Here is a 21,482-nt window from a genome sequence, read left to right as displayed (position 1 = left end):
AGAGAATGGGGTCATCCCACACATAGTGTCTTGCTTCCCTTTTTAGCTTCTTCCTTTGATTTTTTGAGAAATCGGGAGGGAATTCTCCACAAGCCAAATAGTTCACCAAGTCGGCGAACCATGGAAGCTCCTTCTCATTCAAGATATAGAGCACATCATCTCTCAATTTATCGCAAATGGGAATTTCATCATCACTAGCTTTCACATTCTCTAATCGGGAAAGATGGTCCGCAACCACATTTTCGGCCCCTTTCTTATCCCGGATTTCAACATGAAATTGTTGGAGAGACAAGACCCATCGAAGAAGACGAGGTTTGGACTATTTCTTTTCCACAAGGTACCTAATAGCCGCATGATCGGTATAAACAATAGTTTTGGAACCAATTAGGTAGTTTCAAAACTTCTCAAAAGCATGCACCACGGCAAGAAACTCCTTCTCCGTTGTGGTGTAGTTCCGTTGAGCTTCATTCAAGGTCTTGGACATGTAGTAAATGACGTGAAGTTTCTTCTCAATTCTTTGTCCGAACACCCCTCCAATTGCAACATCATTAGCATCGGACATAAGTTCAAACGGCAAATCCCATCTTGGCCCTTGCACGATTGGAGTAGAGATCAAAGCCTCCTTTAATTTGTTGAAAGCTTGAAGGCACTTTTCATCAAAAATAAAGATGGCATCCTTTTGAAGAAGAGCATTTAGGGGTCTAGCAATTTGTGAGAAATCCTTGATAAATCTCCTATAGAACCCGGCATGCCCTAAAAAGGATCTTACTCCTCTCACATTAATTGGAGGTGGCAATTTTTCAATCACTTCAATTTTGGCCTTGTCGACCTCAATCCCCTTGCTTGATATCTTGTGACCAAGGACGATTCCCTCTTCAACCATGAAGTGACATTTTTCCCAATTTAGGACCAAGTTGACCTTCTCACATCTTGCTAAGCATTTGCCCAAATTGGACAAACAATCTTCAAATGAAAGGCCCCCAACCGAGAAATCATCCATGAACACTTCCATTTCGGCTTCAAGCATGTCTCCAAATATACTCATCATGCACCTTTGAAAGGTTTCCGGTGTATTGCAAAGTCCAAACGGCATTCTCCTATATGCAAAAGTACCATACGGACAAGTAAAAGTTGTCTTCTCTTGATCATCCGGGTTTATGGGGATTTGAAAGAAACCCGAATAACCATCAAGAAAGCAATAATACTTGTGCTTTGTTAGTCTTTCAAGCATTTGGTCGATAAAAGGAAGAGGAAAATGATCCTTATTAGTGGATGCATTTAGACGTCTATAGTCTATGCACATCCTCCAACCGGTCACCGTTCTAGTTGAAATGAGATCACCATTCTCATTTTCAACTACGGTCATTCCTCCCTTTTTAGGGACCTCATGAACGGGGGAAACCCATCTAGAACTCGAAATGGGGAAGATGATGCCGGCATCAAGGAGTTTGGTGATTTCTTTCTTCACCACCTCCCCCATTTGAGGATTGAGTTTCCTTTGCCTCTCAATGGAAGGCTTAGCACCCTCCTCAAGTGTTATGTGGTGCATACATAAAGCGGGACTAATACCTTTGAGGTTATCAATGGTATAGCCCAAAGCACCTTGGTGGTTTCTTAAAATACCACATAACATTTGAGTTTGGCACTCGTTCATAGAAGAATTCACTATTACCGGAAAAGTTGAATTAGGACCCAAAAACTCATACCTTAGGTGTGATGGTAGAGGTTTTAACTCTACCATTGGAGCACCCTTACCTTCTCTTGAGGTGGCTATTTTCAAAGCATCAATGCTTGTGATTCCCATGCATACTTGCTCAATGCTTTCTTCCGTACTTCCTTCAAGCATTTCTTCATACAATGTCATCTCCTTGCCTTGCTCACCTATCTTTTCCTTATTCAAAAGGAAATTCTCAAGGGCATCGTTAGTAGTGAGCAAGTGCTCATGCATAGAAGTCACAATAGAATCAATAGTATCAATCATCATACAATTATCAAGACTAGAGCTTGGATATTTCATGCTCTCATTCAAATCAAATTCTATCACCTCATCTCCTACTTTTAGTGAAATTTTAGCACTTTTAACATCTATTAAAGCACCCAAAGTAGCAAGAAAAGGTCTTCCAAGAATTATTGGAATGTTAACATCTTCATCCATCTCTAACACAACAAAATCCACCGGGATTACAAACTTCCCCACCCTTAGAGGAACATCCTCTACCTTACCCTTTGGGAATTTAATAGAGCGATCGGCCAATTGTAGGGTGATGTTGGTGGGTAGAAGTTCCCCTATCCCAAGTATTTGGTATACCGAGTATGGCATTAGGCTAACACTAGCCCCTAGGTCACACAAAGCATTATCAATTTGCATCTTGTATATTGCACATGGGGTAGAAAAGTTACCGGGGTCTTTCAATTTGGGTGACATCTTGTTCATGATAATTGCACTATAATTCTCGGTGAGACTCACCGTTTCAACCAATTCACACTTTCTCCTTCCACTCAAAATATCTTTCAAAAACCTAGCATAGTTAGGCATTTTCTTGATAGCATCGGTAAAAGGAATTGAAAGGTGAATTTGTTTCAATGTTTCAAGAAATTTTCCAAATTGCACATCTAATTTGTTTCTAACAAATTTGTGAGGATATGGTAGCTTTTCTAATTGTTTTGTTTCTCTCTCTTTTTCTCTTCTCTCTTCACTCTCTTTTTCAAAATCTTTCTCTTTCTCACATTCTTTCTCTTTTTCATTCTCATGGTTTTGCTCTCTCTCTTGTTCAAAATCACTTGTAAGGGGAGGCTCACTCATGTTCATTCTCTCATTGCTTTTTTTAGGAACACTTTCTTCCAACACTTTACCAGTCCTTGTTGATATAACATTTACTGGCCTCTTAGGATCTAGTCCTTGGGGTGGTAGTTTAGAAGTGCTAGTCCCTTCCTTCAAAGCATTGGCCAATCGAAAAATTTGTGTCTCTAGCATTTTATTATGGGTCATCACTTCACTAAATTTCTTTTCACTAGAAGCCATGAAAGTATTGAACATTTTAGTTTGATTTTCCATCATTTCCTCCAAGATAGACCTACTATGTGGTGCTTGTGCATAGCAGTTGTCTTGGGAAGCCCTATTACCTCTAACATTCGAATTGGACGCATTTTGATTAGAAGAACCTCTATTATTATTGTTGTCCAATTGTTCCGATTATTAGAGTTTCCCCCTTGGTGAAATTGCCCTTGATTCCCATAGTTTCCTTGATTATTATGATTATGGTTACCATAACCACCTTGTTGGTTGTAGTTACCTTGGGGATTTTGGTCCCTTTGGTTCCTATTTCCCCATTGATTTTGGTTATGGTAATCGTAATCATTTCCTCTTTGGTTATAGGAATTCCCCCCTTGTTCTCTTCTATTTGGTGGTAAGTATCTTTGATTGTCATTCCTATGTCTATTATCATAAGACAAGGCATTAACTTGTTCATTTTCATCTTCATTACCATCTTTGTATTGGGGTCGGGGTTGGGAATCATAATTACAAGAAGAGGTATCATGGTCATATGACCCACAATTTTCACAAAACAAACATCCATGAGGCATGTTATTAGAAGTAGAGGGAGAAGAGTTAGAATTCATACCTCTCCCCTTAGATTGGGAGGGATGCTCTTGTGTTGAACTAGAGGTCTCTAGTTTTGCCTTAATGGACGTCATCTCCTTTCCAAGGTTGACGATTTGGGAAGTCAAATTGTTGATTGCATTAAGGTGATCGACGGAGTAAACCGCATTTCCTCCCTTGTTTAGAGAATCTCTCTCTCCTTCTTGCCAATCCATGTGGTGCCTCATCACATCCTCAATCATCTCTATGACTTGCTCCTCCGTCTTGTTCATAATCGGGCCACCCGCTCCCGCATCCAAGCTAGTCTTTCCTTGTGGGCTCAAGCCCCCATAGAAATTTGAAGCACTTAATATGAAGGAATTCCATGATGAGGGCACTCCCTTTGATATTCCTTGTATCGTTCCCATGCTTCATATATGGTTTCACTAGCTTTTTGACGGAAACCTTGGATCAAAGCCCTTGCCTCGGCCGGCTTCTTTTGAGAATAGAATCTTCCTAAGAAAGCCGTGGTGACCTTGTCCCAAGTTCTCAAGGAGTTAGGCCTCACCTCCTTCTCAAGCCATTCAAGAGCCCTTCCTATCAAAGAAAAAGGAAATAGCTTTAGTCTCACAAACTCTTGAGTTACCCCATTTACCTTGATCGTGTTGCAATATTTTTCGAACTCGTTCAAGTGTGCAAGAGGGCTCTCATGTTTTGCTCCACTATATTGCCTCCTTTCAATCAAATTAATCATTGCGGGCCGAATCTCGAAGTCATTGGCTTGAGTAACAGGTGGAGCAATGCCGCTTGAAGCTCCCGGAGTTCCCAACTCCTTTAAAGGTCTTTGAGGTGGTGGTATCGCGTCACCCATTTGATCTCGATCCTCCTCGAAATTGGTCTCTCTAGTTGGGGGAGTAGTAAACGGCCTAGAACCGTCTCTCTTTCTCCTTCTATAAGTTTGCTCAATCTCGGGATCGTAAGGTACCAAGATCCTGTTATGAGTTCTGCGCATACACTCTCAACAAACACAATTAGTAACAAGGCTAGAAGTGTAGCCAAAAAGAAACAATCTTTAGCAATCAACACCGTTCCCCGGCAACGGCGCCATTTTGATGGGCGTTAGAACGGTCGCACATTCCACACTCAATCAAACACATTTATTAACAAACACCTTACAAACCAAGCATAATGACAAGTAAGAGTTCAGTTCACAAGGAACGGGATATGGTTGCCAAATATCTTAACACTTAAGCTAATTCGAAGTCAATGGTGAATTGGGGTTCGTCAAGAAGACAAACAAACTATGGTTCTAAATCAATGGATTGAGGACACTAGGGAATGGGATCCACTCGACCAAGGCAAATAGACAAACGGGGAGCGAAATTGATAAGATATAGCAAGGACTATATGTAAGATCAACCTCATGCAATTAGGAAACAACTCACACTACTAAACTTAGATTCCTCATTAGTTTAGCAATAGAAGATACATAATCAAATTGCAATAAGTAATGCCATGCTTCATTCACATTTCCATGTCAAACTAAGCATATCATGCTATCAAGCTCCTAAATCAAGGGTAGCTAATCCTATCATTGAAGAACTAACAAGCAATCTCATATAATCAATTTAATTGCAATACAAGCATCAATGCTTCTCCCACATTTGCATAATTAACCCAAAAGGTTGAGCTTCACCCAACCCCTAGCAAGTAGACTACTCACAACTCATATTTATCAACATGCAAACAAGTATTAGGGTTCTAACTTCTTCAATAATTGGGGAAAAATTATTAACAATTGAAATGACTATCATCCAATAACAAATTATCAAGAACTAAGAAGATTTAAATATCATGCAACAACAAATAAAATCAGAAATTAAATGGAGAAAAGTAGAAGGAAGTTAATAATTGAGGCTTGAAATTGTTGAATACAAAGTGCCAATCTTGAGAAACAAACTTGAAACCAACTATTACAATGATTGAATTGATGAAAATTAAGCTAAATTAATTAAAAGGAATGTTTCAAACTAAAAGGAGTCTCTAAAAACTAGGCTATATCTGTCTAGGTTACAAATGAATAAAGGAGGAAGTATTTATACTCCCCGTAACACATAGGGAAATCCGTCAAAGAAAACAGATTTCCCAGCGAGGAGCGCCCGCTCCGAAAGTAGAAGCGCCCGCTCCTCAAGGCTGCACGCCCGCTCCTCACAGGGTGTGCAATTCTTGAAGCTTTGGCAGAAAGATCAGAGCGCCCGCTCCTGAGGGGTGCACGCCCGCTCCTGCTGGAGCGCCCTCTCCATTCTTTAATTCTCTTGCCTTAAACACAAACCATGCACCGAAAGCTTGCCAAATTGAGTCCATAGACCTGCAAAACATGGACAAACACAAACCAAGAGGGGGAAAGCCGAGACAAAACATTTTCATTCAAAATTGGGTTAGAAAGAGGGGAAATGATCGCAAAACCGGGTTTAAATTAACACAATAAGTGGTCAAATAAACCACTTATCACACGGCTAGATGCTTTCGAAAACAAAAAGGGGTCGAAATTCAGCGAGCCGCGCCCGCGGCTCCAGGTGTCGCGCCCGCGGGTCTTGAGCCGCGCCTTCTCCAGGGGCGCGGCCAGGCATCTACCGAAAGTTGGAGTGGAACTCCAACTCCCTTAGCCGCGCCCTCTCCTCCTTTAGCCGCGCCCGCGAGTTCTTGGAAAGGCCTCTCCTTGGGCGCGGCTTCACTACTTCTTTTGCACATTGAATTCCTTCTTTCTCTCTTAACCCAAACTTAGCTCAATAAACATTATCATATGGCCTCCAAAACCCAACCATACATGCTCCATTGGCAATTACCTACAAATAGCAAGAAAAATCCATAGGACAAAAGGCAAAACAACCAAAACTACAAAAAATAAGAAAAATAGAGAAGAAAGGAGTGTAGAATCCGGGTTGCCTCCCGGAAGCGCTTTTGTTTAACGTCGTTAGCTCGAAGTTCCTTGAGTTGATCAAGGAGGGTTAAATTGATGATGCACATCAAGTAGAGTCACAGAAATCGGTTCATCACTTGGGAATCCTTCATAATAGGGCTTGAGACGGTAGCCGTTGACTTTGAAAGGAGAGTGATCTTCTTGGGAGATTTCGTAGGCGCCATATGGGAACACCTCCGTGATAATGTACGGCCCACTTCACCTTGACCTAAGCTTGCCCAGGAAAGTTCAAGCGGGAGTTGAATAGGAGGACTTTTTGGCCTTTGACAAATTCCTTCTTGACAATTTGAGCATCGTGCCAAGCCTTAGTCCGCGCCTTATACATGCTTGCGCTATCGTAGGCATTCATCCTCAACTCCTCTAACTCATGTAGCTCTAGAAGCCTTTGCTCACCCGCACTATGGAGATCAAAGTTGATTTGCTTGATTGCCCAATGCATTCGATGCTCCATCTCTACGGGTAAGTGACAATTTTTCCCATAGACAAGCTTATAGGGAGTGGTCCCTATCGGAGTCTTAAAGGCGGTCCTATAAGCCCATAGAGAATCAATGAGTTTGGTGGACCAATCCTTCCTCGTCCTAGCAACTGTCTTCTCCAAAATCACCTTAAGCTCTCTATTGGTGACCTCCGCTTGATCACTCGTTTAAGGGTGGTAAGCAAGCCCTCGCTTGTGAGACACCCCATACTTATCAAGTAGTCGAACGAAGGTGTGGTGCTTGAAATGTGATCCCCCGTCACTAATTATTGCTCTTGGAACACCAAATCTCGGGAAGATCACTTTCTTGAAAAGATTGACCACCACCTTAGAGTCATTCGTTGGAGAAGCTACGGCCTCCGCCCACTTGGATACGTAGTCGACGTCAACCAAAATATACTTGTTCCCATGTGAAGAAATGAAAGGGCCCATGAAGTCTATAGCCCACACATCAGAAACTTCAAGCTCAAGGATGGGGTTTTGCGGCATTTCATCCCTTCTAGAAATATTCCCCATCCTTTGACATCTATTACAAGTCTTAACAAAAATCCAAGCATCCTTGAATAGAGAAGTCCAAAAGAGCATAGATTGTAGGACCTTTGAGGCGGTCTTTTGAGCACTCATATGCCCACCACAAGGAGAGGAGTGGCACATATGGAGAAGACTTTGAACCTCGTCGTTGGGGACGCATCTCCTCAACAAACCATCGACCCCTCTCTTCAATAAAATGGGATCATCCCAAATATATCTCTTGGCCTCGTGCTTGAGTTTTCGACGTTGTTGTGAAGTGAAATCCGGTGGTACGGCACTACAAGCCAAGTAATTCACAATATCCGCATACCATGGCTCCGATTTCACTTCAGGGACGTATAGCACATCATCCCATAGAGCGTCCTCTATTGGCAAGCCATCATCTTCAAACCTTGCACCGCCCAACCTTGAAAGGTGATCCGCCAACACATTCTCGGCTCCCTTCTTGTCTCTCATCTCATAATCGAAGTCTTGGAGGATTAAAACCCATCTCAACAACCTCGATTTAGCTTCCTTCTTCCCTATCAAATATTTGAGAGCCGAGTGGTCGGTATACACAATTGTCTTAGAACCAATGAGGTAGGTTCTAAACTTCTCAAATGAATGGATAACCGCTAGGAACTCCTTCTCGGTAGTTGTGTAGTTTCGTTGGGCATCATTGAGAGTTTTAGACAAATAATGTATGACATGAAGTTTCCCATCCTTTCGTTGTTCAAGAACCGATCCAATGGCCTCGTCGCTTACATCGTACATGAGCTTAAATGGAAGAGACCAATCCGGACCTTGGACAATAGGAGTGGTGCAAAGGGCTTCTTTCAACCTACAAAAGGACTAATGACAAGCATCATCAAACACAAACTCCTTATCTTGTTGCAATAGGGATGTGAGAGGCTTAGCAATCATTGAAAAATCTTTTATAAAGCGCCGATAGAACCCGGCATGGCCAAGAAAAGACTTCACTTCCCTCACGTTGGTGGGGGGAGGAAGTTTTTCAATGACCTCAACCTTGGCTCTATCAACCTCAATGTCGGCATGGGAAATTTTGTGCCCAAGAACAATCCCACTTTCCACCATAAAGTGGCACTTTTCCCAATTCAACACGAGGTTATCCCTCTCACACCTTTCTAAGCAACGAGATAAATTAGATAGACAATCTTCATAGGTGGCTCCTCCAACGGAGAAGTCATCCATGAAGACTTCTATCTCATCCTCAATCATATCACTAAAAATGGACATCATGCAACGTTGGAATGTTGCGGGGGCATTACAAAGCCCGAAAGACATCCTACGATACGCATAAGTACCGTAGAGGCATGTGAAAATCGTCTTCTCTTGATCCTTGGGGTCAACCGGGATTTGGAAAAATCCCAACATTTGATCAATGAACGGTAGTGGAAAATGATCTTTGCATGTACTTGTGTTAAGTTGGCGATAGTCAATACACATGCGCCAACCGGTAACAAGTCTAGTGGGTACTAGTTGATCATGATCATTTTTCACTACCGTCATGCCCCCTTTCTTAGGCACAACTTGCACGGGAGATACCCAATCACTATGAGCAATTGGGTAAATAATTCCCGCATCAAGAAGCTTAGCCACTTCCTTCCGCACAACCTCTTGCATGGAAGGGTTAAGCTTTCTTTGCCTTTGCCTAACGGGTTTGGCATCTCCCTCTAGATCAATTTTGTGCATACATAAAGATGGACTAATACCTTTGATATCATCAATGGTATAACCCAAAGCTTTCTTGTGTTTTCTCAAAACATTGATCAAGAGGGAGGTTTGCTCCTTCGTTAGGTTAGAATTTACAATCACGGGAAAAGACTCATAGGGACCAAGAAATGCATACCTTAAGCCCAAAGGTAGAGGTTTCAAGTCTACCTTTGGTGCTCCCTTACCATTGGGTCTCTCTTCTCTTTCTTCAACTAGAAAGAGGTCATGAATGTAAGGAGCCTCTTCTTCCATGCTCGCATCCTTGCACTCCTTCTTGCTTTCCTCAAGCAAATCCTCATAGAATTGTATGTCTTCTTTGTGAGTACCTAACTTTGATTCATTCAACAACACACTTTCAAGAGGATCATTAGTAGCATGTAAGTGGGAGCAAGAAAATTCATTAAGAACGGTATCAAGAACATCTACCCTAAAGCATTCACCACTTGAGGAGGGTTGTTGCATGACATTATTCAAATCAAACTCAATAGAATCATTGTCATTCTTCAAGGATATCTTACCCTCCTTCACATCGATGATAGCTCTAGAAGTATCTAGAAATGGTCTTTCCAAAATTATAGGAATCCTCTCATCCTCATCCATCTCTAGCACATAGAAATCCACGGGGAATGTGAACTTTCCTACCCTAAGGGGAATGTCCTCAACTTTTCCCATGGGGAACTTAACGGAACGGTCCGCTAGTTGGAGAGTAATGTTAGTGGGGGAGAGGGTTCCTACACTAAACTTTTGGTAGACGGAATAGGGCATGAGACTCACACTTGCTCCTAAATCACACAAGGCTTTATCAAATTCAATGCCATTTATAGAACAAGGGATAGAAAATTTACCTGGATCTTTCAATTTGGTAGGAAGTTTGTTGGAAAGAATTGCACTACAATTGGCGGTCAAACTCACCGTCTCACACTCCCTTCTCCTACTCAAAAGGTCTTTCAAAAATTTAGAATAGTGGGGCATTTGCTTCATAGCATCAACAAAAGGGACGGAAATATGCAAATTCTTAATGACTTCCAAAAACTTCCCAAATTGGGCATCAAGTTTAGCTCTCACAAATCGTTGTGGAAAGGGTAGCTTCTCCTCTCTAGGTTGGCGATTTAGGGGCAAGGGGGTGACTTCTTTTTCCTTTGGCACCTCAACATTTTTTTCCTTTTCAACACTCAATGGCTCATTGGGTTTTTCACCCTCATTCTCTAACTCCACCTCTTCTTGGGGTTCTTCCTCAACTAAAGGGTTACTCCCTACTACCTTCCCACTCATAGTTGTCACGGCATACAAAGGTTTTGGGTTGACTCCTTGACTTGGGATGTGAGAAGAAGAAGAAGAAGAAGAAGAAGAAGAAGAAGAAGAAGAAGGGGATGAATTAGATGCAAGTTGAGCAATTTGGGTCTCAAGCATTTTCATGTGAGCATTGGTGCGTTTTTGGGCCTCTTCATGTTTCTTTTGATCCTCCTCACGCATTTTCAAAAGAGCATCTAATTTAGCCATCACGGGATCAATTGGAGGGGCTTCAAGTTGAAGAGGTTGTTGAGGTGAAGGAAGTTGGGGTTGATGGAAACCCGGAGGCCTATTAGTTTGGGCATAGTTAGAAACAAATTGGCCCCTATTGCCTCCGGTGCTTTGGTTAGGAACATTTCTTTGTTGATTATTTCCCATGTTACCTTGATCACCAAAATTTTGATTTTGATGGTCATGGTATCGGTGATTAGGTTGTTGGTTTTGATTACCATACCCCCTTTGGTTAGAGTAGCCTCTTCCATTGAAATTGGAAGGGCCTCCCCCACCATGGTATTGGTTATCATAACCACCACTACCTTGGTTCCAACCACAGTTTCCACCTTGATTCCAATTCCCCATTTGATTGGAGTTTGGCCTCAAGTTCCCTACATTTCCCATTCTAGGAGCAAAATTCATAGCATTGACATTTTCCATATTATCATCATGTTCATGGGAAGGGGGTTGAACTTCACAAGCATACACACAATGAAGGGTATCATGATCATAGGTTTCACAATTAGAACAAAACATGCATCCTTGGGGCATTGTATTATAAGAAGAGGAGGAGGAAGTATCCATACCATTGCCTCCCTTGGTTGAAGGGGAGGTATTACCATGAGGTTTGGACCTTTCTTACATCAATTCATCCATTTGCTTGGTCATTTTGGAGATTTGGGTAGAAAGGTTGTTGATTGCGTTGGCTTGCTCCAATGCATAAACACCCTTACTAGAAGTAGCATCCCTTTCTCCTTCATACCAATCATCATAGTGCTTTGCGGCCTCCTCTATAATACACTCCACTTCATGCTCTCCTTTGTTCATGATTGGACCGCCGGCCGCGGCGTCTAGGCTTGTTCTTCCTTGAGGTGTGAGACCTCCATAGAAAGTGTGAATGAGTTGATACTTGGGTATCCCATGGTGTGGGCATTGACATTGAAGCTCTTTGTATCATTCCCATGCCGCACTTAGAGACTCACCACTCTTTTGGCGAAAACCTTGAATCGAAGACCGAGCCTCGACGGTCTTCCTATGGTTATAGAACCTCCTCAAGAAAGCCGTAGTCACTTAGTCCCATGTTGTGAGAGAATTAGGGGGCACCTCCTTCTCTAGCCATTTTAGACCTCTCCCAATTAGTGAAAATGGAAACATTTTGAGGCGAATATATTCTTGAGTCACTCTATTGACCTTTACCGTGTCACAATATTTCTCAAACTCTTTTAAGTGCTCATGAGGACTCTCAAACTTTCCACCCGAGAATTGTTTCCTCTCAATCAAAGCAATCAAATTAGGCTTGATCTCGAAATTGTTGGCTTGAGTAGTAGGAGTTAGGATCCCACTTTGCGCTCTAAAAGCTTCGGGGACCCCAAGACGACTCAAAGGCGTATTCTCTCCCATTTTAGAACCTTCTTCACTCTCGAACTTATAGGTTGAGAAAGGGTTGATTTCCGAACTCGATGATGAGTAAGGGCTATCTAATTCTTCACTTGAGGGTGAAGAGGGTAGAGTATCTTCTAATTCTCTTACTTCTCTCGTTGGAGTGTGAGAATTTCTACTCCTTGCTCTTGCTTCTCTTCGAAGTAGGGACAAAGACCTCTCTAGCTCTGGATCGATGGGAATCAAAAATCTTGAGCGGGTTCGTCCTTTGTTCATACAACAAAGCTAAGAAGAACGTAAGCACTGACAAGTAACAAAAGTAGCAAACACTAACAAATAAAAGATGAGATAGTCTCAAACAAGCAATGAAATAGCAATGGAAGCCGTCTCCCTGGCAACGGCGCCAATTTGATAAAGCAATAATTGCGTCGTCTAACAACTACACATAAATCAAATACAATTTATAACACTCGACTCAACCTATTACAAATATAGGGCAAGTAGAGGGGTCGAACCACAGGGAGAAATGCATAAACACCGTATTCATTACCTAGAGTCTAAGCTATCTCGGAACAAGAAGTGTGAATAACTAAGAGATTAAACTAAGAACGAAATGGATTAAAATTAATATAACTAAGCACCAAGGGAAATGGGTAGATGTAGATGCCGCTTGATCATGCAATAACAAAGTGGCAAATCAATGGTAAACTAAACATGCATGAATATCGAAGTAAGGCCCAATCTAACCGCCTTCTGGGGTTAATCGGTTTCTCCTAACATAGCCTCTATGTTTCCACACTAGAACCATATATTAGAAGGTGCAATCAAAGAACTATCGATAGTAATGAATCTCAACTAAGTCAACTTCCGTTACTTTTTAGCAAAGATTCACCTTTAATCAACTAACAATGTGCACTTGCAAGAAGATCAAAGAATATCAAGCATGCAAAGACTTTAATCACCATTAACATAACCCCAACATTATAAGCATGAGCAATTAGCAACTACACCATCCCCACACCCTTGGCTAGGTGATTACTCACAAATCATATTGAAGACAATATCAATCATCAAATCAATAAGCATCAACATGATTAATAAGCAAAGAAGAAAAATAAAAGCAAATAAGCAAAGTAAAAAACAAAGGTAAAGAGAAAGAGTAAGAGATTGCTCATTAATTGAAGATGAAGGTCTACAAAGGATTGAACAAACTCCTTCTTCAAAATCCAAGTTCATCAATGAAGAAACCACATTTTCTCTCTCTACCAATGAAGACTAATAATGTTTTTTCTCTCTAGATTAAGCTAAAATGTTGATAAGATAGATGATTCTACAAACTTGAAATAGGAGGCTATATATATGCATCATAAAAGACGGAAATAAAACGCCTAGGAGAGCCCTCTAGCTAGCAACCGCGCCCTCTCCAGTCTGGGTACGGAGTTGCTTAACCCAGCAACCCGCGCCCGCGACCAAAGAAAAGAGATGCTATCTGCTGCTGAAGAGAGGCCGCGGCTAGCAAACTGGGGAACGAAGCCTCGAAGAGCCGCGCCCGCGGGCCATAGAGGAGAGCCCCCTCCTGAGGCGCGGCTCAACATCTGCAGAAAGTTTGAGGTGATAGCATTTACAACGACCCGCGCCCGCGGCCTACAACTCCGCGCCCACGGCTCTGCTCCTTGCTCTAGTGCCTTTCTTGAGCATCAAATTTCCTTCCCATGCCTCGCCATGCATCCAAGGGTTCATCCGAAAGGGCCAAAAACCTACAAAACAACGAAGAGGCGCTAGAAAAACCAACAAAAGGGAAAAAGAAAGGAAACACGAGAAAAGAAAGGAAAAGGCAAAACTAAGGTAAAAATGCTTAAAGAGGCTCAAACAATTGCAAATGAGGGGAGAATCCTTAGAGAAAAGGGGTGGAAAAGTGGCATAAATGCCACTCATCAAAACACCATGAATCAAACAAGACTTAATTGAGTGGTTTTTGTAATTAATGATAAAAACGTAAAGTAATTCCTTATATGTGTTGATTTAAAAAGTATTTCTCATTGTACCATCCACGTAGGATTGGTGAAAATTTCTATTTTTGAAATTATCCGAGCCTAAAACCTGCTAATAATAACAGCATTTTATGAAAAATGGTAAAAAAATCTCATTAGGGGTTCTTTTAATAAAATGTGCTGGTGACATTAGCGATTTATTTCATAAATACTTATTGTTATAAGCGGTTGTAATTTAATTATATTTTCAGATATAGCTGCTCAAACATTGTTACTCAAATTCGAAGTTTTATTTATCTCAACTTTCCAATAATCCATTTCTAATTTTTGTATAGAATCATTAATACCATTAGAGGTTCTATTTACTGAACCGCTTATACCTTTAGATTGAGGTTCTACATTTACTAAAATCGCCATCACCATTAGCGGTTTTACATTAGCAAATTAAAAAATAAAAAGTAAGAAAAGCTTGAAACAATGTTTATATGGCAAAATTGAATTTTGATAACCCTATATTAACTCGTAGAAAACTTATATCTAATTTTCTTGTTGCACTTACCATATCTAGATCATCATAGCTCAAGTGAATAATATCATGAATCAAACAAGACTTAAGTGAGCGGTTCTCGTAATTAATGTAAAAAACGTAAACTATTTCCTTATAGATGTTGATTTAAAAATCATTTCCTGTTGTACCATCCACGTAAAATTGGTGAAAGTTTCTATGTTTTATATTTTCTAAGGCTAAATCCTGCTAAAAATAATAGCGTTTATTTCATAAAACCATTATTGTTATTAGTGGTTTTCATTCAACAATGTTTTCACATATAACAACTCAAACATTATTACTCAAATTTTAAGTCACATTAATCTCAACATCCCAAACATTATTACCCTTCTTAATTTGATCTGCTATATCCTCTGGCAAATTAGTCATTATCTAAAGGAATAATTGTCAAAAACTACTTGCTTAACAAACCAATTTATTAACAACTACTCGCTAAAAAGTTTTTTCAAAAAAGCTACCTTCCAAATTTAAAAAGTTTGAGTACCACTACCTTTTTCATTTGCCGGCAATTAATTCTGGTGAATGAGGCCTATTTGTTATTTTCCCTCCAGAAAAACATTCTCACCCTTGTATATATTAACCAACCCTCCTATTCTTTGCAAAAACTCATCCTAAAAAACAAAATTTTTGTGAAAATCAAATCATTTTTCCTTCTTTAATTGGTGATTTTCACAAAGATTTGGTTTTTTGGATTGATATTTTGCAAAGAAGAGGAGGGTTGGTTAATATACATGAGGGTAACGATGTTTTATTTGACGAAAAATAATAAATGGGTCCTACTCACCGGAAAGCCGGAAAATGAAAAAGGATAGTGCTACTCAAAGTTTTTAAATTTGAGGGAGAGCTTTTTTGATAAAAAATTTTAGCGAGTAGCTATTCACAAATTGAACTATTAAAAAATAAGTAATTCCTGACAATTTTTCCTTATCTAAATGGATGTACTTCTAGTCTCGTCTATTGTCTTTCCTTCTTTAATTTAATATCCACGACACATTTAATTTGCAGGCCAGGTTATACACATTCGAGCTATTGAACAAAGCTATCTTTACTTAAGCATGGTTCGTTATTGATTAGAAATATAATAAATTGAACACACAAAAATATAATAAACTTCAAAGGCTTGAAATAAAATTAGATAAACTGACAAAGCACTAAACATAGTTTGTGCTACAGCATTAAGCAAACAAATGTAGCAGGGTAATTAAACTATTTAGAAACACAATTTGAGACTGGTAAATGAAGTTCGTTGTTCTAAACAGTTTAGTCCATTGCTATTTCAGATTACTCGAAAGCCCACTGGTTCTCCCTGCGAACTTCTTCCTCTTCCTTTGATGTGAAATCATTTTTGATATTAAAGTGCTTCCTTATCTGCTCGGGAGACTTTCCCTTGATCATATCCGCCACGCATTGACAAGATAAATCAAGCAAACTCTTAATATCCATGTAATTAGCAGCCTGTATTCACAAACATAATCAAATTAGTTACACGCGGTCATCAATCGGTCACACGTATATGTGTATTTGTACAAGTAGCGACCCTAAATTCAAATCAATAAACTACTCATAAATCTAAGCACACAAATTGGACTCGAAATTATACATCATCATACAAAGTGAAATTAATTTTATATCATTAAAAAAAAATAAAAAAAATAAAGCACATAATCCCTAAGCCCAAAAAAATAAAAAAATCTTGAAATTAGTCCTAAACAAAATCAAACGAAAGAAAGAAAGAAAAATAAATTGAAAAAACAAACTAAAAATTAACGAAATTAACATGACTAACATTAAACCAAAAATAAATAAATAAATAAATAAATAAATTTGAAAAATAATATAGAAACATTTTGTGAAAACTCCCTTAATTATAAAACACATTTTTTATAAGAAACTACCTAATTAAAAAAAATGTTGTAAGAAACTACCTTATAAAAGGGTAAATGTTGTAAGAGACAACCATTGATCAGAAAGTCACCGTTGATTTTCATTTTCCAGTGTTGACCACATTACGTGCCAATCATGTAACTTTTAATACACCCTTTTCCTCCTTTTTTTTTCTTAATTGGCACGTGACATGGTCAACGCCGGAAAATAAAAGTCAACGATGACTTTTCAACCAAGGGTAGTCTCTTACAACATTTACCCTTTATAAAGCAGTTTCTTACAACATTTTTTTTATTAGGTAGTTTCTCGCAAAAAAAGTGTTTTATAAGTTAGTTTTTCACAAAATGTCCAAATAAAAAATAAAAAACTCACAAGAATGAGATCAAAGAGGATATTCTGGTCGACTTTGAGGAAGTCGGCATCCCATTGCTTGAGATCATCATTATTCGGGGTTTCGGATTCAGCCTTATTCTCTTTCTCGACATGTTGTTGCAGTACTCAATGACCTTAGGCAGAATTGTTGAGCTCACATTAGGCAGCGGAATTGGGTCGTTGCTTTCGCCAATGTCTTCGATCAGGTTCCTGATGGTTTGAGAAAGCTTTGCTGCGTTTTCGTCAACCTCGAAACGCTCGTTATCGGCACTCTTGAGGATTACCTTCCTGAATGAAGCCATTGCTTTTTTGTTGAAAAGATGAGAAAAAGAAAGAAGAATTGAGTATTGGAGTATGAGAGAATATGATGAGACTAAGAAAGACTAGAGCAGTATTTATAGAACTTGGAACAAGGGGCTTCACGTTTATTTTAAACTATGTAATTCCACAGTTTAAAAGATAGAGTGTTGTAATAACTTGATTTAATTTCTACTACTTAAGCATAATTGTCTTAACATATCTGAACTTATTGGATACAGAGTATTGAATTAAGGTAACCCTTTATTGACATCATCATGTATAAAAATATATGACATCTTATTTTCTTGTCGGTCTTATCTTATCTGGATCAGGATAACTCAAGTGAAAAACCTCGTGGGTCAAACAAGACTTAATTGAGTGGTTTTCGTAATTAATGTTAAAATCGTAAACTAATTCCTTATATGTGTTGATTTTGAAAAAAAAAAAAAAATCCGTTGTGCCATCTATATGTAAGATTGGTGAAAGTTTCTATTTTTAAATTATCCGAGCTTAAAACCTGCTAATAACATCGATGTTTTTTTTTCAAAAAAAATAAAAAATAAATAAATAAATAAACCGATAAGCTAATTTCATTAGCTGTTCTTTTATTAACATTTGCTTGTGAGATTAGCATTATATTTCATAAAATCGTTATTGCTATTAGCGGTTTTCATTTAATTATATGTTCACATATAACTACTCAAATAGTAGTACACAAATTTAAAGTCTCAAATATCTCAACTTCCCAACCCTTTACTATCTGTGATAGTGGTTTTATGTATAGAAATACTAATACCATTAGAGGTTCTACATTTAGTAAAACCACCATCACGATGAGGCTCCGTTCATTTCACCTTATTTTTGCTTAACTGAAATTATTTTTACTGAACTCGAATTATTTTTGCTAAACTTAAATTATTTTTACTGAACTGAAATTAATTAGACCGAAATGAAATTATTTTTGTTGAACTGAAATTATTTTTACTGAATTGTTATTATATTTCTTCTTTAATTTCACTGATTTTTACTGAACTGAAATTATTTTTGCTAAATTGACCTTATTTTTATTAAACCGAAATTAATTTTACTGTATTGAAATTAATTTTACCGAATATTATTTATTTAAGGTGAAGTGAAGAGGGGCTTAGTGGTTTTACACTAGCAAAAAAATAAAAATAAGCAAAGCTTGAAACCGAGCCTATATGGACATTACACAAGAAATTAGGATAACCATTTATTAACATTCATAGTTACTTCTGACAACTCATTTTCAATTAGTCTTATCTTAGCTGGATCACTATAAGCCAAATGAAGAATATCGTGAATCAAACAAGACTTAATTGAGTGGTTTCGTGATTAATGGTAAAAACGTAAATTAATTCCTTATAGATATTGATTTAAAAATTATTTGCCATTGTATCCAAGAAGGATTGGTGGAAGTTTCTAGCAATATAATTTTGAAAAATTTGTCAAAAATAAGCCAACCTTTGTTCGGTTAACTAAAAATAAGTTAATATTTTAATTAACTAAAAATAAGTCGACCTTTACACAGTACCTTCTCAAAATGAGTCATAACCTGTTGAACTTTGAAATAACCGGTTGTTTTGGTTAATTATGCGACGTGTCATTCTGTGATTGACCCTTTTTCTTAAAAAAAAAAGTAAGATTTAATTTTGATTAATTATTTTCAAAAACATTTATTCAACACTAGTAGAAAAAACTAAATGGGAAGCCCCAATTGGCAAGCGGTTTTTCAAATCCGCTTCTAAAGACCCTATTTTTAAAAAAAAAAAAAACTCTTTTTTAGAATGGCAAGCGGTTTAGGCGCGAACCGCTTCCCATTACATGTATTGGCAAGCGGTTCGGGGTTGAACCGCTTGCCATTTGGTGTAATGGTAAGCGGTTCAAACCCGAACCGCTTGCCAATTCAAAAAAAAAAATTGCGGGAGAAATTAACTCAGCATTCAGTAGCGGCACTTAGTCGAATTTTTGTCAAAAATTCGAACATACAGTAGCTCTAATTCACTTCCCCTTTCTTTCTCTTTTCTTGCTTCAATTCCAACTCCACTCTCAAGCATACTCCACCACCACCGCCGCCGCCACCACCACTCCTTTCACTCTCTTTTCTCTCTTTTTTTTTTAAATTTTCGTGGGTTTGTTTGTAGCTGCTCCTGTGCGAAAATTTGCAGCGTTCGTGGGGAGGTGTTGCTCAAGGTCGCTGGTGGTGTTCGTGGCTGCATGTTGCTGCGCTCGTGGGGAGGTGTACTGTTGCTGGTGGTTGCTGGTGTTTTCGTGGGTGTGGGTGTCATCAGTTCGTGGGTGCAGTGGCTGGTGCCTGGCTGTCACCACCACACCTCTCTCTCTCTGCCCTAATTGAAGCTACTACCTCTAATTAATTCTCACTCTCAAATTAGGGTAAGCTCTTGCTAAACTTTACTTCAATATGTATTAATTGTTTGTTTATTCCAAACTTTAAAGTTAGGGTTTCAAATTTAGTGAACACATTTATCTTAATTGTTTTATTAATTGTGATTTTTTTCCATAAAGTATGTTAATTGTTACTTTAATTGTTTAAATTTAGTGAACACATTTAGTTAACATGTTAATTAGTTTGTTAAATTTGGTTAGTAAATTATAATGTTTGAATGGATTGCTATGAATGAATTAATGGAATGTAAACCTTAGTTTGATTTTAGGTAATTTAATTAGCAATACATGAATGAATGAACTTGTGTATTGTTAGTTGAATGTCATATAAATGCAAATTATTGAATGCTTGCATCATCATTTGCCTAGATACCCGTTCGAGTCTTTCTCATTAGGAGAAAGTCTTGAATAGTCCCCGGTTGGGACTGTTCTTGGACGTTTAATCTCACTTAGGTAGTGAATGTATGTCTCTTTTTCGATTTAAAGGAAATCTCGGCTTATCATTTTCTCACCATGTTCTCTGGGTGCATATGTAGGTAAGTAATTACCTACATTGTGTACTTGGAGAACTGGGGGGAAATGCTGCCGGATTTTCCTTAAAATTGAAAAGTTGACATACCTTCACTAGTGAGATTAGACGTTCAAGGATGGGTTAGGTTGGAGTGATAAGGACCTTTTGGGAGCATTCATTTTTACGCGATATGGATGAATTATATGATATATGTACTTTGATTAACATAATTCATGTTACATTTATACATTATTTGAAATGTGTCGGTATATTTAAAGGCAATTTAAAACGACAATGGATCGCGGTTGGATGTATGGTAGACGTGATACATTCGAATTCTTTAATGGGCTTCAAGAGTTTTGCAAGAGTGCTTCACAGTATCAGCTCAGTACGGGTGAAAATTACCTTTATTGTCCTTGTGTCAATTGTAATAATGTCACTGCTCCTAGACTTTAATGGGCATTTGATGATTCACCCCCTTTCACTGCTCCTAGACTTGATGTAGCAAATGATGTAGACAATGACACTACTTATATTCGATCAGACCACAACGAGGGAATACTCGAATGAGGTACTTTTATTGATGCATGATTATAAAAATCTCTAGCTTGATTAGATGTGAACTATAAATTCATGAAAATAAAGATGTTGGAAAAATTAGAATCTCATTTATGTCATTTTGAGCTTATATCGCTCCTAAAACCTTGTTTTTGCATGAAATCAATGACTTATAAGCATTTTCAACTTATAAACATGTTATGTATACCAAATATATATTGTTAGAAGGATTAGATGTAAAGGTGGAATGAAAAGAAAGAAGTTGGGAAACTTAGAACATGTTATATATAACAAATATCTTTCGCTCTTAGCGGCTTGTTTTTGCATGAAATATTTGACTTTTAAGCATTTTCAACTTATATACATGTAATATACACTAAATATGAATTGTAAAGAGGATAACATGTGAATTTGTTGTGAAAACAAAGAAGTTGGGTAAGTGTTTGATATTTTGGTGAAGCACCTTTGATTACTTTTAGTTATGACTAACAATTTGCTTTGCTTGTGATCGTAGGTGTGTACACATCATGGGTAGTGATGAGAACCTTCATTTGGATGAGGATGTGGATGATGAAGACCGTAGAAGTTCTCACTCTGATGACCCGGAGTATGATGTTAATAAGGAGACAGATTTAGGTGAAGAGGAAGACCAAGCTCATGACGAGTTGCAACGTAGGCTTGTGGAGTATGAGATATCAGCTGAATGTGC

At 38.5% G+C, this 21,482-nt stretch overlaps 2 non-coding genes and 1 pseudogene across 2 annotated transcripts; 2 read left to right on the top strand and 1 right to left on the bottom strand.

Annotated features, from left to right (window-relative positions):
- The first annotated feature begins 3,960 nt into the window (after positions 1–3,960).
- LOC145593397 (small nucleolar RNA R71) lies at positions 3,961–4,066 on the top strand. The gene has a single exon (XR_014102728.1). It is a non-coding gene; the product is annotated as a small nucleolar RNA R71 (small nucleolar RNA).
- Positions 4,067–11,698: 7,632 nt separating this feature from the next.
- Positions 11,699–11,804, top strand: LOC145593321 (small nucleolar RNA R71). The gene has a single exon (XR_014102667.1). It is a non-coding gene; the product is annotated as a small nucleolar RNA R71 (small nucleolar RNA).
- A 4,198-nt stretch (positions 11,805–16,002) lies between these two features.
- LOC145590937 (SKP1-like protein 1B) lies at positions 16,003–17,279 on the bottom strand (annotated as a pseudogene).
- Between the last annotated feature and the right edge of the window lie 4,203 nt (positions 17,280–21,482).

This window comes from Chenopodium album, chromosome 18, assembly GCF_948465745.1.
Source record: "Chenopodium album chromosome 18, dcCheAlbu1.1, whole genome shotgun sequence".
NCBI classification, from domain to species: domain Eukaryota; kingdom Viridiplantae; phylum Streptophyta; class Magnoliopsida; order Caryophyllales; family Amaranthaceae; genus Chenopodium; species Chenopodium album.
The sequence above is the reverse complement of the archived record's forward strand: the minus strand, read 5'-3'. Positions and strand labels throughout refer to the sequence as shown.